We start from the raw sequence: 15,683 nt of genomic DNA, 5'->3' as shown, positions 1-15,683 counted from the left end.
TCAGCGCTATCCCGACCATTCCCCACGCATAATCCTCATCCTACTCGAGGGCTTGGGTCTAGTCAATTAAAGGGACTAAAAAAGCATTACAAAGTCTTACCCAGGCCCCGGAAATTCTTGGATCTCCAAAAAGAAGACTTTGCATACAAGTTTCATTAAGAGTAATGATCATTAAGAGCAATGATATGGGCTAGGCCACGCCACCAGGTGTGACACCATATGAGAAGTTCTTCTAATATCATGTGTCACAATATCATTGGAGTGTCAAATCCTCCCTTACCGGTCCTAAAATCAAATAAATTAAAAATTATCTTAAATAATTATAAAAAAAGCTGCTAATCAAAAGTAGGATAACTGCTGCCAACACTTCCTCGGAATCCTTGTTTTGCTTCCTTTTCTTATAACCCAACTGGCTCAACCTTGATAACCAAAGAATTTCACTCTTAAGACGACGAATTTCGTTCTCCAACCGTTCACACCTTGTGTACTAATACCTGTACCTGAATACAATTCTAAGTGTGGAAATATCCTTCTTGGCAGCAGATTGAACGGTTTCTTCAACAGTCTGTCGAACGCCCCCATCAAAAGTAGTCTCTTCACCACATATGACTATAGTGACAGACGCCTTATAAAGAGCACCATCTCTTATGATGACCTATTGAGGAGAGCCAAGCTTCAAGTAATCAGCCATTTTGTCCACCAAATCTCGCAATAAAACAGAGAAGGCTACGCCATTATCATAATCCATGTCCTTGGGGAAAAAAACACAGCAAACTACATCACAATCAATTGTAAATCGAAATAACGTAAAAATACATACTAGAAGAAGCAAGTGCATCAGCGGAAGTTACAAAAACGACAACAAAGAGGCAAAAGTAAGAAACCCCATAATAATCAATAAAAATAATAAGATAATTGTAAACAAAAGTGTTTTAGGAACCACGAAAGGAATCTGAAAGAAAATCCAAAACAAATACTTGGCATAAACAAGTTAACATTCACCAAATAATTTAATGACAAGAAGTAGATCAGAGAAAAACGTGCCAAGGAAACAGATTTAGGCTAAGAATAACTACTAAACAAGAAAGAGAGAAATGAACCGAACTTAAACAAAATAAAACTAACATAAAAATTGTAAGATAACAGTAACAAAATCAGTTTAAGAACCTGGAAATGAAACTGAAAGTTGAATCTAAATTTCAAAGGACAGGACAGCAAAGGTTTATTAAGGCGTGCCTTTCGTTCAGCAGAAGAAAATGGGAAAAGATAGAGAGCAGTAAAGGTTAGAACTAAAAAGTGGCTCCCTCACCACTATATATTAGACTAAGAATAAGGTAGATGAAAGATGTCGAACAGTCGCAACGGTCAAATAAAAGATTGTCTAGAGACTCAAATGTTTTCACAGGAATCAAAGAGTCTTGGGCCACCTCGAAATCTGCATTCCAGACTGATGAAAATCAATCGGAAAGATACAACTGGCAACCCTACTGTGTTTCCCAATTTGACTGGAAGAGTCTCGATAATTCAGGTATGCATCGGCCACCGTTGAAACTTACACGTGTTAAGCGCTATGATAACATTTAATATGGATTAAATATAGACAGGGTTGGTGGGCCGGGACACGCCGCCCAATTCCGCACACAAGCACAGGAAGGTAAGCCGGTTTTCCGTATATCGACCAAGTGGGCTGCATCTGGGCTCGGGCTGAACTCTATCCATTCTAGTTCGGAAGATCGGCAAAATCGGGCTCAATCCAGCGGGCACAAAACCGGGTATGGGAACTGACCCAGCTCGACCTGGCTCGGGCCACAGCCTCAGGAAGGCAAGCCGGCATTCATAGATCGGGCAACAAAGTCTCCACCTGGGGCCCGATGGGGCGGGCGCGGCCCAACCCACACTCAGGTTGGGATTCTATCCAACGGGTGTGGTCGAATGGGTCCGACAAGGACAACCGGGTTCTAGTTTTCTGCACAGAAAGGCAATCCGGTATACGGTAGATCGGCCAAGTGGGGCTCGGACTCAGGCTCTGTCCAACAACTGGGTCCGGGTGGGTCGGGACTTGTCAAACGGGCTCTGTCCAACGGCATTGTGTCAAACTGTCTCAGTCAACAGTTGTGTCTTGCCGCCTATAGTGGCGTAAGTCAATCAGTCCCTAGGGAAAGATACAACTGGCAACCCCACTGTGTTTCCCAATTTGACTGGAAGAGTCTCGATACTATCGAGATTCAGGTAAGAATCGACCACCGTTGAAACTTACACGTGTCAGTGGATTTGATGACAACAAAATTTCAATTTAGAATTTTATTTATATAAATTTCAATATAATACAAATATAAACTAAATTATATTTACTCAAATATAATTTAAACCGGGTCGGATTATATAAGATTATAATATATAACATAATATGAAATTTGTATTTAGAGTTTTATTTATATATTTAAATTATATGAATACGAATTAAAGATGAATCATATATAAATTTATATAACATAATAATATTATAAATAATTATTAAATATAGACAGGGTTGGTGGGCCGGCCCAGTTCGCCCCAGTTTGGGACACAAGCATAGGAAGGCAAGCTGGGTTTCCGTATATCGACCACGTGGGAAACCACCTGGGGCCGGGATCTGCTCAACGGGCTGCATCTGGGCTCGGGTCTGAAGTCTGTCCACCCCAGTGCGGTAGATCGGCCAAATCGGGCGGTCCATCTGACCCAATACCGGGTATGCGAACCGACCCAATTCGACCTGGCTCGGGCCACAGCCACAGGAAGGCAAGCCGGCATTCGTTAGATCAGGCAACAAAGTCTCCACCTGGGGCCCGATGGGGCGGACGCGTCCCACATGAAACCCAGACTCACGCTCTGTCCAACAAGTGGGACCGGGTGGGTCGGGACTTGTCAAACGGGCTCTGTCCAACAGTTTGTGTCAAATGGTCTCAGTCCAAACGTGCGAGCTTAGAGAAGCTCGCATGCAAAGATTCCATTTAGCGAGCTTTGGCGAAGCGTAAGATTCCATTTCGGGGCCTCATGGACTCGTCCGTCCAAGTTCTTGCTTTTAGGCCTAAGAACTCCTGGAGATTGTTACAGTAAAATCATGGCCGTTGTTTGTTTTTTCCCTTGACCCGCAAGCGATCGCCTAGACCGAGAGGCAAACTATATTCTCGACATATAGGATGCTGGAGAACAAACCAAAAGCCATAACCTCAAAACAAATCAAATACTGAATACATACAAAAAAAGCACAATATCAGACATTGAATACAAAGATAGCAAAGAACCTAAAGGCAGGTTGCATGTGTGGATGGACAAGCACAACTCATTGCACAAAGGCAGCATGCCTCACCAGATGCAAAACAAAGTAAATACTGGAACTGGAAAAATTAAATACCAATTGAGACATGAGGGGAAATCTGGAAGCGTAAAAGAAAACTTCAAATTAAGTGGGCACTTGGTCATCATAGCCCCATAGTAAACCATTCAATACAACCAAACGAATATCAAAAGCATAAACAGATTAATGCAAGACAACCATACAACATAATAAATTCATCAATAAACAATACAAGGAAAGGTAGGAAAAATTGGTTATAGGCAAGAACTTCTGGAACACAAATTATCTATACCAGCTTAGGTTCGGGGCTTGGACCTAGGTTTGGTGTTCAGGTCTGGCCTGGGCCCGGGGCCATACCAGGCCCATAAAATTTAGGGCCGGGATTGGACTTAATAGTTTAAGTCCGGCTTGGGCCTGGACCTGACCTGCATGTATTTAAATTTATAAATTTTATGTATAAATGTATACATATGTATAGATGTTAATTTACATTAGGTTATATATTTTATATATAAATATTATAACATTATATATATAATTTATATTATATATAATAAGAGCGTGATGAGGAGAACATGACTGAATTTGTTAGGTATACTCCATCTGAGTTCAGATAATATTATATCCAAATGCAAGCAGCCAAGAGAAGCCAAGCTCCTCTTCCCTCATAAGGATAAAATGATCTAGAAAGTCTTATTTGACACTCCACTTCTCATGCATTAGCATGAAAAAAGTTTACATAATTGTCGGAGGTTGAGGATAATTAAGCTCCTTTGTTCCTCTGATGAACATTTGACACACATTGTAGGGGTTTTCCCCAACACCCAACACAGAAGAACACACCACTTCCAAAATTCAAACCAATCAAACCCTCCCAACATTTCCCAAGATATCAAACAAAGATCCATAATACAAAATTAACTTTAAACAATACAATAAAATAAACCAACCCCAAAACAGACACCACCTCTACTCAAATCTTTTTCAGCAGAACTTCCACCCATTTCCATAAAAAATGAACACCAACACCCCTTCAACCTAAACATCACACACCTCCTTTCAACCTGGCAAACACTCTTGAATCAGGAATATCTTGTTTTTTGTTTACGCCTTTTAAAACGTTTCACTGCATTAAGATTCTTCTTATGATCTTGCACTTCTTCTCTAGGGCTTTTGTTAATCCTTTCCAACTCCAACACCACATTCTTTTGCAATTCTTAAACTCAACTCCCCTCCTCTCCCAAAACACTCCCACATTTTAAGCAACCCTCAATCCATCTTAGACTCCTCTTCCCTTGCATTGAGATCACCCTCATTGTGTACCAATTTCTCTCTCTCTCTCTCTCTCTCTCTCTCTCTCTCTCTCTCTCTCTTTCTCTCTCTCTCTCTCTCTATCCCTATCCTCCCTACTCTTTAAATGTACTCTTTGCAAGTTCTTCACCCTGTAGAAAACCAACATCTTGCTCATCTCTATCTCCTCATCCTGATCTTGTTATTCCTCTGCTCCCTCTTCCTGAGCACCAAAATCCTCCAACTGTCTTGTTCTATACTATCTTTTCCTTTTATATTCCTAAATATGTTGCTTCGTCCTTTCTCCTTTCACTCCCGTCTCCTGCAACACTACCTTCTCCCTCCCTCTCCTTTTCATCTTGTTCTCCATGCTGCCCTTCCCTTTCTTCTACACTAATTGGATTTCTATCAACATTTTTTTATTGGAAACTGTAAATCCATTCATTAAATTATAAGGGTAAACAATTACAAGCATCTCAACAAGGAAGTGCTAGAGTCCACAATTAAGATGCTGTCCAAAACAACTCAGCCATGGTTCACCCTTGTTTAGCTAGGCTGTCAGCCAGGCCATTAGCAGGTATTCTAACACAATTAAAATCGACTTTCTACCAGCACTTGCTACCTCTCCTTCCTCCAAATTCCCGTTAACCACTGACACCTCTTGGACCTCCTCTTCTATCTCTCAGTCTTCGCTTCCTCTCCTGCACCTTTGTAACCAACCAACCTCTCATACACCTTTCCGATATCTTCCTTCTCCTCTTGTTCCCCTCCACAATGGTTCCCCCTTTCTCTTTCTCTCAAGAAATCAAGGCTGCTTAACTGTTTGTGATTGCTGACATCTGTTATGTTTATATTTACATCATCACTTCTTCCCATTGTAACCCTTGAAACACAAGCTTTTCCCCGTTCTTGTGCATCAGCAGATGAAATAGACTTCTTGGCCCGACTACCAATCTCATTTTCTTTGAGCGTTGTCTGCTGTCATTCTTTGAAGTTTTTCTCCTCTCTTTTGATTTCTCATGCTGATCTCTTCTTCTTGGATTGGTGTTATAACTCCATTTCCACTCTTCTCCATCATCCATCTCCTGTAACTGTTTCTCTTCCTTCATAAAGGAAATTCTAGTTTGATAGTCAAGTGTTCTTGAATTCTAGATGTTGATTTACAATTTTGGTCTTTAATTTTTAAACAATATAGGATCCATAGTTCCATACAGAAAATGGATGGCATTTGAGGTATTGCCCAAATGCGAGACTAAGTACTGAATATTAGGTAGAAACGGATAACAGGAAAAAAAACTAAATACTGAATAGGTACCTTTCAAAACCAATAAGATAAAGAGAGTAGATTACGTAGGAAGGAATAACAATAAAACAAACTGAATACTGAATACATATAAAAAAACATAATACCAAAGATTGAATACAAAGATAGGAAAGTAACTAAAGAATCGGAAGTGATAAAAATCACAATATCAGACACTGAATTTTGTGTATAATGTATACATATGTATAGATGTTATTTTACATTAGATTACATATTTTATATATAAATATTATAATATGACATGTATAATTTATATTATATAAAGTACAAAATAACTTTATATGAATGTTATGTCATTTAACATAAAGTATTATAGACATGTAATGTTTTATACATGAAAGACGTCAGCCCAAGAATAGGCCCAGCCTAGCATGGACCGTGTAGACCTGGGCTACGACTTATATTTTAGGCCCGGAACCCAAGGCCAGGCCAGGCCAGGCCTAGACCGGGCTTTGCACTCACCCCTATTCCGCTGCCCCCTCTTATTTCCTCAAAGATTTAGCAATCTAGTTAACTAAAAGGAAGGGGAGGATACCAAGGTGCTATCACTGAGCCACAAACTTAGCCTAGATCGGGCTTTGCACTCACCCCTATTCCTTTGCCGCATCTTATTTCCCCAAAGAGTCAGGAATCTAGTTAACTAAAAGGAAGGGGAGGATACCAAGGTGCTAGACATAAGTATGAGTTGAAATTGATGCTTAGGAGGATTCTCTCCCAGCGGAGGATCCTCTCCCCCCTCTTATTTCTCCAGACTGCTAATTGAAATCTTCAAAGGAATAACACATCAATATCATAAAAAAAAAAAAAAAAAAACTTGATAAAACTATAGCATAGAAAATAAAAGCATATGATCAGTGGTGTGAAATAGTTGCTTTGAAATGAACAAGTTTCACATAACTATATAACAGAAATGAAGAGCCCATATTTATGAATAAATACACATGTATTAGTAGTAATAATCATAATTACACAGGCTCTAGCCCAATCCGCATATATTTAAACTTACACATTTTGTGTATAATGTATACATATGTGCAGATATTATTTTACATTACATTATATATTTTATATATAAACATTACTACATGACATGTACAAATTATATTATATGTAATACTCTATATTATATAATGTATAAAATAAGTTTATATGCATGTTATGTCATTTAACATAAATTATTATAGACATGTATTGTTTTATCTGGTTTATTGCTTGGATCAGATATCCATAGGAGTAGTTGGAGTACAAGATTCTACCACCTCCTATTTACCTAAGGTAGTTCCTAACCTTCTCAGCAAATACTGGTGGGAGTCTAGAGATAATCTATTCTTTCCAGAAATCTTGTCTGGAGTTGGTCAATCTATGTACTTTAGACAAGAATACATCTTTGTACCATCTAAAATCAGATAAGGTTTTGCATCTGATGTTTATTAGTTGTTCTCTTAGTCTTTCCCACATGTCTGATGAATTTCCTATGAACTGACTTAGGATGTTAAGCACTAAAGCCATTACTGCATCAGATATTGGTTGTCCTTGACTAAGAATCCTTTTACCGTCTTCATCCATTTTTACAGCATTAAGGATATAGCCCCTTTCTCCTGTAAGGTAATTGTTCCACCAACCTTTTAATTATCTTGTAGAAGATTCAGTGATAACGATGGCTATCACCTTTTCATCATTACCAGCAAAATTGCTGGCACAAGCATACATAGTCATATGGGTTATCATGTCATGAATCTAATATTCAAATTTTCTATCTAAATTTCGTTCATAGAATGTATTCCAATTACATCCGACTTGGGGTTTCATTGGTTCTTCAGATAGAAGATCAACTGGGGTATTAAAGCTTTCTACTTTGGTATGAGAGTTTATTTATCTCCAGATTTTTAATGGATTCATTCCATGGAATTCACTGATCGGGAGTCTGATAAATCATCTTCCATTTTGGTTTTAATAGATTTGGAAGTTTCTCACTTTTCCTAAATTGAAGGGGATATCAATTTGGCCGATAATTATTGATAGCTTATTTTTGACAGGTCTACTGGGTTTGTTTTGATTTTCATATTTTCGGGGAAGCTCGACATAATGGCCATTGGTCTTTATTTTTTTATTATTGCTCTGGATTTAGAGATTTCTAGTGAGCTTAATAAAGATTCTACCCTATTGGTTTGTTTTCCTAAGACATTTAGGCATATGTTTGTATAATTGTTTTGTTCTATTATTTGAGAACAATGTTCTGGCAAGACCTTCTCAGACTCTTTTATTATCGTTGAGTTTTTTATTAGATTAGCTATAAGCTCATCATTTCCTACACAATTTTCTTAGTTGTTGCTGTCTTCCAAGCTTTAGACAGCTTTTCTGTAACACACAACTCTAATTCTTCAAAGGGAGGTTGTATAAACTGGTTCTATTTCGCAAACCAGTCCCCAAAAGGGATATCTTCTTTGGTTTTCATCATGTCATCGTACCACACTTCTCTAATACGATCTCTTTCTTCCTTGGTGAATTTTTTAAAGAACCATGTTTTCTTTAAGGGTTATGAATTAAAATTTAACATAATAAGGTCTTTATCTATTTGGAATTCATCTTCTATTTCCAACATGTTAATTTCAAAGTCTGCCTCTATAGGATCATAAGACTTTACAGATGGATTTTCTCTTCGGGCTGTATGGTATTCTGATGGTGAATTATTTGTTATTGGCATTTCATAGGTAGCATAACCTGGGGGAGGACATGTCAAGTTTATCGATTTTCTGGGTCTTGTGTCCATCAAATCGGCGTCCCCTGATCTCCTAGACCTTGTGTCCATTGATTCAGCATACGAAGGCCGCGAGGATGTCGAGGCTCTTCTAAACCTGAGTTTTATAGACCCATCTTGTCCACTGAATATGGATGCTAATTCAGTGGATTCGATAGGACTAAGGGGCTCTACTTTAGAGAGTGGCCAATTTTCTGACATCTTCACTTCTTTGCAAGTGATCTTCCTACGAATCATAACATTATTCCTAGCGTTGGTCAGGAATAGGGTAGTCATTCCCCTACTCCTTGTGATCTTGGTATTAGGACAGATAGTATACTTGGTCTCGAAGTAGACTCTATATACTAACACTATATTTTTTTATCCTAGCTTCATGTCGAAACCTTAGGTTTGAATCATAAGAGTTAAGGCTTCATAGATTCCCAGATCTGTTAATGACATAAAAATTTGGAAAGGCATTGAAATAAATTGGCCCTTGATGAAGGCTTCCCTCTATTACTCCTAATAAGGAGTCACTAAATCTGTTATGTCTATAATCGGTCAGACAAGCTAGAGCAACTGTTTGTAACCCGGTTCTACTTAATGGTTTGATGGCGACTTGTATTAAGCCAAAATGTATAAAATTACAGTCAAACCTTTTCTTATAAGTTTCTATTATCTTCTTATCCACAAGAGAGAAGCTTTCTGCTTTGTTTCCTAGGGTGATCATTCTTTCTACAGTCCTAATATTTAGGCATGTTTTTAAGTTGAATATTCCCTTTTCGTATATTTCAGGTGGTGCAATATTTGGGATAGTCCAGTTGTGTAAAGATTTTTTTATACTATCATAGTTTACTTCTTCCATATTTTTTTATAGACATAGGTTTGGCTAAAGATGTCATGCTACTACTTTTTGTAGAGTCTTCGGGGGAACTAGAAGCGATCCTAAATAGCTTATTTATCTTATCCTTTTACTTCACCAAATACAGTCTGTCAACTTTCACAGCTTTCACTCTCTTCGGCCTACAATGTGACTACGACCTTGGCTCAAGGGTTATAGCCTTGGTAAAACCGACAAGTGTCTAGGCTGTCTGACTAGGGTTCTAGCCCAGTGATATCTCCGAAAAAGCTACGGTCTTTGGGTTCTAGCCAAAGGTTCTAGGATACCTCCTAGTAGAGATCTGAGTAAGGTAGAAACAGGTTCAGATATTGAAGGGCGTATGGTCAATATAGAAAATAGAACATAAAGGGTTCACGAGCTGAGGTATGGGAGATTTAGGGATCAAGGGCTCTGATGCCAATATGGGGAAAGAACAGTGATGAATGATGAAATGAACAGTAAAGATATGAACTAGGAAGATGAACAATAATGAATAGTAATGATATGCGAAGAGATGCTATGTAGGGAGATAAACAATACTCAGAAAATACTATTCAGAAAGCATATAATGATTGAAAAACTTCTTAACAGAAATCTTAATAATAGTACTTAAAGAGATATAGCACACACAGGTACAACAGCAGACACTCTTAAAAGATTACAAGAAATCTCTCAAAAAGAAAGCACTCAAAACTTCTTAGAAAAAAATCAAACTGGAATTAATACTCTTATAGACTTCTTTCTCAAATCTTACACCCAAAATTTTTGCACACCTTCTACTTAAGAGAAGAGATATTTATATAGAGGTGGTTGAGGTTTTCAGAGCGAGACAGCTTGAAGCCACTTTATTCAATCTTATCTCTAAGGCTTCTATAATTAAGATGGCTCTTGACCTTTTCTTATTGTGCATCTGAATTATTGAGATGCTCCCTTATCACCTTCTTATTCTATTAGGAACAACTGTTAAAACTTTTACTGTTTCGGATGAGATGGAATCCTCAAGTAGTGTCACAACCTTGGTGCGGGCTGAGAGAGTGAACACTTTCCGTCTCGAGGTCCTTCGAGATGCCTTTACTTTTCTCTTTCATCTTTTCGTCCATATGTAGGGACATTTCTTCATGCTCTAATGGGTCCAAGTTTGGGAAGTTACTCCGAAGCTTGTCCATGTAGGATTCAAAGATGGATTGGAAAATGTTGTTTTCTTTCAATGTAGGCTTGAGGACATCTGTGAGATTAAATTTATCCTACCATTTTATTTCAAATATTCTCTCAATAGCTAGAGGCATCCAAGAAGTATCCAGGTTATAACTCCATTTTAGAATCCAGGGAATACGAAATGTTTTGAAGAACTCGAATTGTTTTACATGCTCGAATTCCAGATAAGCTCTCCCTTTACCAAAGGCTCTATATTTGTCAATGAGCTCTTGGTGAGGGAAGATATCATCGGAAGCTCCCCAAGAGGTCCGCCAAACATATGCCCAGTCAGGGTATGGGCCTTAAAAATCTTCGGAGAAACAAATGAACCATGAATGTCTAAAAATGGAACTCTGCAACAGAAAGACTCTGTACCAGGCGTCTTGATAATCCTTGTAATTGAATATTTTGGGTCTTCTATCAATAGGCTTGGTAATGAATTTCGTCTTGCTTGCATCACCCCAGGCAGACAGAGAGATGAACTTGACTATTATTTGCTTGGAATAAGCTAGTTCAGTTTTATTTGGATATCTGAAATAGTGCTGAATTCGTGTAGATCCTGTAAGAAGAAGAATTTCTTCATAATACTTATGGTCCTTATTTTGACCACAGACAATGAAATGATGCCCATTTAGGATGGAGAGGGCAAGGTGATGAAGAGCTCCTTTTGGGTTAACATGAGTGGAGATGGTAAGGGCTTCTTTTCATGAGATAGTTACCACGAAATCTGAGGAATTAGGCATGTATTGGTTGGAATTAGCCTCTTCCATTGCTGGAGATGGATCCCTAATTAAGGAAGACATTAATGGGGACTGATTAGTCATTGAACTTGCTCCAATCTCATAATTAGATCTTGTATTGGACTGATTAGTCCTTTTACACAATGAATTGTGCATGTCGTAAATAGAAATAATAGTAACAATGAATTGAATGAGAAAATGGGGGACAAAAGGTTGATATGGCAGAATGTGATTTATGGGGGGCTACTAATAGACTATAAGGGATATAATTTCAAATTTCTATGGTGGAGTATAGTGTACTTCACTGTATATTTTCTGTCGTAATAATTTATATATGTTTTTATATAATTAAAACAATGTTTTATTTCAAAATTAGAATAATGTCTTGTGGCTAAATGTTGTGTGTTATTACCAACACTAATATGGCAGCTAGACAATGAGACAATCCCTCACTTTAAATTTCTTTAAAAAAAATGAAAAGAACTTTTTTGTTTCTTTCTGATAATAAATACATGTTCGTCGACTTAGAAAAAAATCACCCCAAAAATATAGATAAATTAATTAAATATGACATGAGATATCATCATTTAGGTAATGTTTGGCATCCATGTTGATTCTTTCTTACTTTTTTTATTGGCAATTTAAAAAAAATCAATTTTTACTTATTTAAAAAATTAATAAAATATCAGTTTTAAACATAGTTTAATTACTTTAAAATGAATTTATATTTCATTTAAAAATAAGGGAAATTATAAAAACCTCATTGTGTTTTCTAACAATCCTATGAAATTCACAGTGTTTTGACCTTAACAAAAACCTTCCCTATTGTGTTGAAAAAAGGTGCAAATACCTTCATTTAGTTATCATTCCAAATAAAAAATGTTGATGCAATGCATTAATTTTACTTCACTAGCCTTTTTACATTTGTCAAAGAAGAGTAAGGAGAATTAGTCATTGAAAGTTGTCTAGCAAGATAGATTAGAAGAGAGTAAAGTTGAAACTTTAAAATATGTATGATAATGGAGAAGACGTACAAAACTTTACATTTGAGCTATGCTTGACATATAAAATGGAGAAGACGAACCCTCTCTAGCAACCCTCCCCCCTCGAATATACCTAGGAATGGCAATAGGGCAAGGGTCATATTCTCTGTCCCTGAACCCAAATATGAAATTAACCCCCGTCCCTATCCCTGATCCCCGCCGGGGAAAATTTTGTCCTCCATCCCTGATCCTTGATGGGGACTCGAATTCCCAAAATTATTTTAGATAATATTATTTATTTGAAAAATAAATTTACTTAAATAAATAAAAATTTTAAATTATAAATAATTTTTTAATATATTTTGATATATATAATATAAATAATATAATAATATATATTTAATATATATATAATAAATAATACAATATATATACATAATCGGGGTCAGGGCGGGGACCTCAATCCCCATCCCCAACCCCATTGGGTCGAGGAAGTCGGATCCCCATCGGGGATGGGGAAAATTGCTATCCCTAGATATACCTTCCCTCAATTTTCCTATTTTCTTCCAAAAATGCCAAACCAAAATATTTTTGTTACAAGTCAATGTCATTAGGCACTAAAGAATAAAGAAATCTTCCACTACTGTTTATGAGGCTTTTTTGGAAGAAAATAGGAAACCTTGGACCAAATTAGAGGTGTCTGTGTGATCGAGTCATACCTCTTGGACCTCCTCCACCTTGGTCGGTCGGGGTCACAGCCACTGTAAGGCAACCCAGTCTCTTGGGTCAGGTCATAGGTGGACCGGTTACAAAGTAGGATGGCATGACAGACGGGTCAGTTAAACCGATTAAGAATGCCCAACGGATTATGTCCAATGGGCTCTGCCCACATGGGGTTGGGTGGGTTAGGCTTTGTCCAACGGGTTCCACCTAGGCACGAACCCTGTACATCGGGTACTATCCAACAGTCTTAATCCACACGTGCAAGCTTAAAGAAGCTCACCGCGAAGATTCCATTTAGCGAGCCCTGGAGAAGAGAAAGATTCTATTTCACGACTCTAGGGAGCTCGTCCGTACAGGTTTTCATTGTTAGTATATGTATAAGATAAGATTAGTTAGGACCCATTGGATGCAGTCTTTATTAAGTAAAATTGAGAAAAAAAAGCTTTATGTCATTTACAATTAAATAATGTCCATTTAAGTCCAATTCAAACATTGTTGTTTGAGTTATGTGTAGTTTATTCAATTACAATCTAAGTTGCACTAGTGAGAGTGCCCAATTTCCTAATGCTCTAGGTATATTGACTTTATTCTTTTGTTTCTTAATGCTATTTTTAAAATTTATTGGTTTGTTGTTATGTTTATATTGTTTTTTAGGTAAAATATATAAAAAAAAATGTCTTTTATAACAATTCCATAAACCACCCTTATGTTTTGACCCTAACAAAAGCCTCCCCTAAATTGCAAATACCTCCTTTTTGTTAGTTTTTAGTAACAAAGTCATTAAAGTTATCAAAATTTCCCTTATATTGTTAACGCGTTATTGTACACAATTTAAAGTTTCAACTTTACCCTCCATTAATTTATTTCGCTTGACAACTTTCAAAGAATAATTCTCTCTATTCTTTTTGGACAAAATATGGTACAAAAGGTTGAACTGAATTTAAAGGAAACAAATATTTTCAAGGTATTTTAGTAAATATACATTTGAATGAAGTTGGCTAAGGGAAATTTTGATATTTTAAAAAGATGAATGCATTATGACAGCATTTCCTATTTTGAATGCTAAGGAAAGGAAGGTATTTGCACATTTTCTCAAAATAAGAGGGAGATAGCCGGTCCACCTAACCGACCACGGTACTTGGAAAGTCTTACCCTGATGGACAAAGTGAGGTTCCTGGTAAGGTGGACAGCTGTCCATCAATGTCAGCCCTCCTCACCACTGTTTTCAAAATCGGACCGGACTGGATGGTCAGATCAGAAAAATCGAGAACTGATCACCTAACCGGTTTCGTTTTCCTCCAAAACCGATTTTTCCCCCAAAACCGTTGATTTTGGTTAGCAAACTGCTGAACTGGTCGGTTAATCGTTCGAACTGTTCAAACGGTATTGACTGTTTTCCATTTTTTTATTTTTTATTTTTATTTTTTGTCAGAACGGGTCGGTCGTTCGGGTCAAACAGTCAGACCGTTCGAACGGGTAACTAGACCCCTGACCGATTCGGTCACCATTTCGTTTTTAAAAACCATTCTCCTCACTCAGTTTGCCTCTCATATCTCTCGTTCTCTCTGTCTCTCGTATCTCGCCCTCTCTCTCTCATATCGCTCGTTCTCCCCCTAGTTGTCTCTCTCTCATCAATGCTCGGTATCTCTCTCTACCTGCCTCCTGCTGCATCTCCTCGCTCAGTTTGTTATAACTCTCTCCCTCTCTCTCATATCTCTCACTCTCCCTCTCTCTCATATCTCTCACTCTCCCTCTCGCTGACTCTCTCTACTTGCCTCCTGTTGCGTTTGTTCGCCTCTCTCTCTTCTCTCTCGCTCCCCCTCTCGTTGTCTCTCTCTACCTGCCTCCCCCTCCGTCTGTTCGTCTCTCTCATCCTTGTTTGTCTTTGTCTTCCTCTCGCTTTCTATCTCTTGAAAAAACAATAACAGAATAAGTGACAAAAGAAAATGCAAATAAGATTCTGCAAACCAAGAGTAACTCCACTTTTCTTGATGGATCCAGCAACACTTGAACACAACCTTGGACTTCACAAAGCTGATAATACTCCGAATTGGGCAAGATTTCTTGGAGGTTTTGACAGCCTTCCAATAAAGAGGATATTCAGTTGGTGTTCTTGTGACTTCTACACATTCCCTTTTATAGGTAATTGCCACAACGTCTCTCCTATGAAAGAGGAAATAAGAGCCGTTACCAAGGATAAACTCACCAGCATTAATCTAATTCTACCCCTTCGGATTGAGACAAGTGTCTCAATGATCATGGTTTTAAACCACATGATCACTCAGCCCATTCTAAGCCAAAACATCCTCTTGCTGACTTAGTCAAAGGCTGAAATGAGTCCAATTTAGACCCAATAACCACCCTGTGAACAAGTCAAAAACAGTTTATAGAAAACAAATTTATTTTTACTAGAAAATAAATAATAATAAATAACAAAAACTGCAATTGGTGTGTATTATAGTGTGTTCACAGGGA

At 37.7% G+C, this 15,683-nt stretch overlaps 1 long non-coding RNA gene across 1 annotated transcript; it reads right to left on the bottom strand.

Annotated features, from left to right (window-relative positions):
- Nucleotides 1-233: 233 nt before the first annotated feature.
- On the bottom strand, nucleotides 234-1,346 carry LOC148877757 (uncharacterized). The gene is made up of 2 exons (XR_016105630.1): nucleotides 1,168-1,346; nucleotides 234-751 (listed from the first exon to the last, which is right to left on the bottom strand). It is a non-coding gene; the product is annotated as an uncharacterized LOC148877757 (long non-coding RNA).
- Between the last annotated feature and the right edge of the window lie 14,337 nt (nucleotides 1,347-15,683).

This window comes from Nelumbo lutea, chromosome 1 (assembly GCF_056320005.1).
Source record: "Nelumbo lutea isolate HS-2025 chromosome 1, American lotus-T2T, whole genome shotgun sequence".
In the NCBI taxonomy this organism is placed as follows: Eukaryota; Viridiplantae; Streptophyta; class Magnoliopsida; order Proteales; family Nelumbonaceae; genus Nelumbo; species Nelumbo lutea.
The sequence above is the reverse complement of the archived record's forward strand: the minus strand, read 5'-3'. Positions and strand labels throughout refer to the sequence as shown.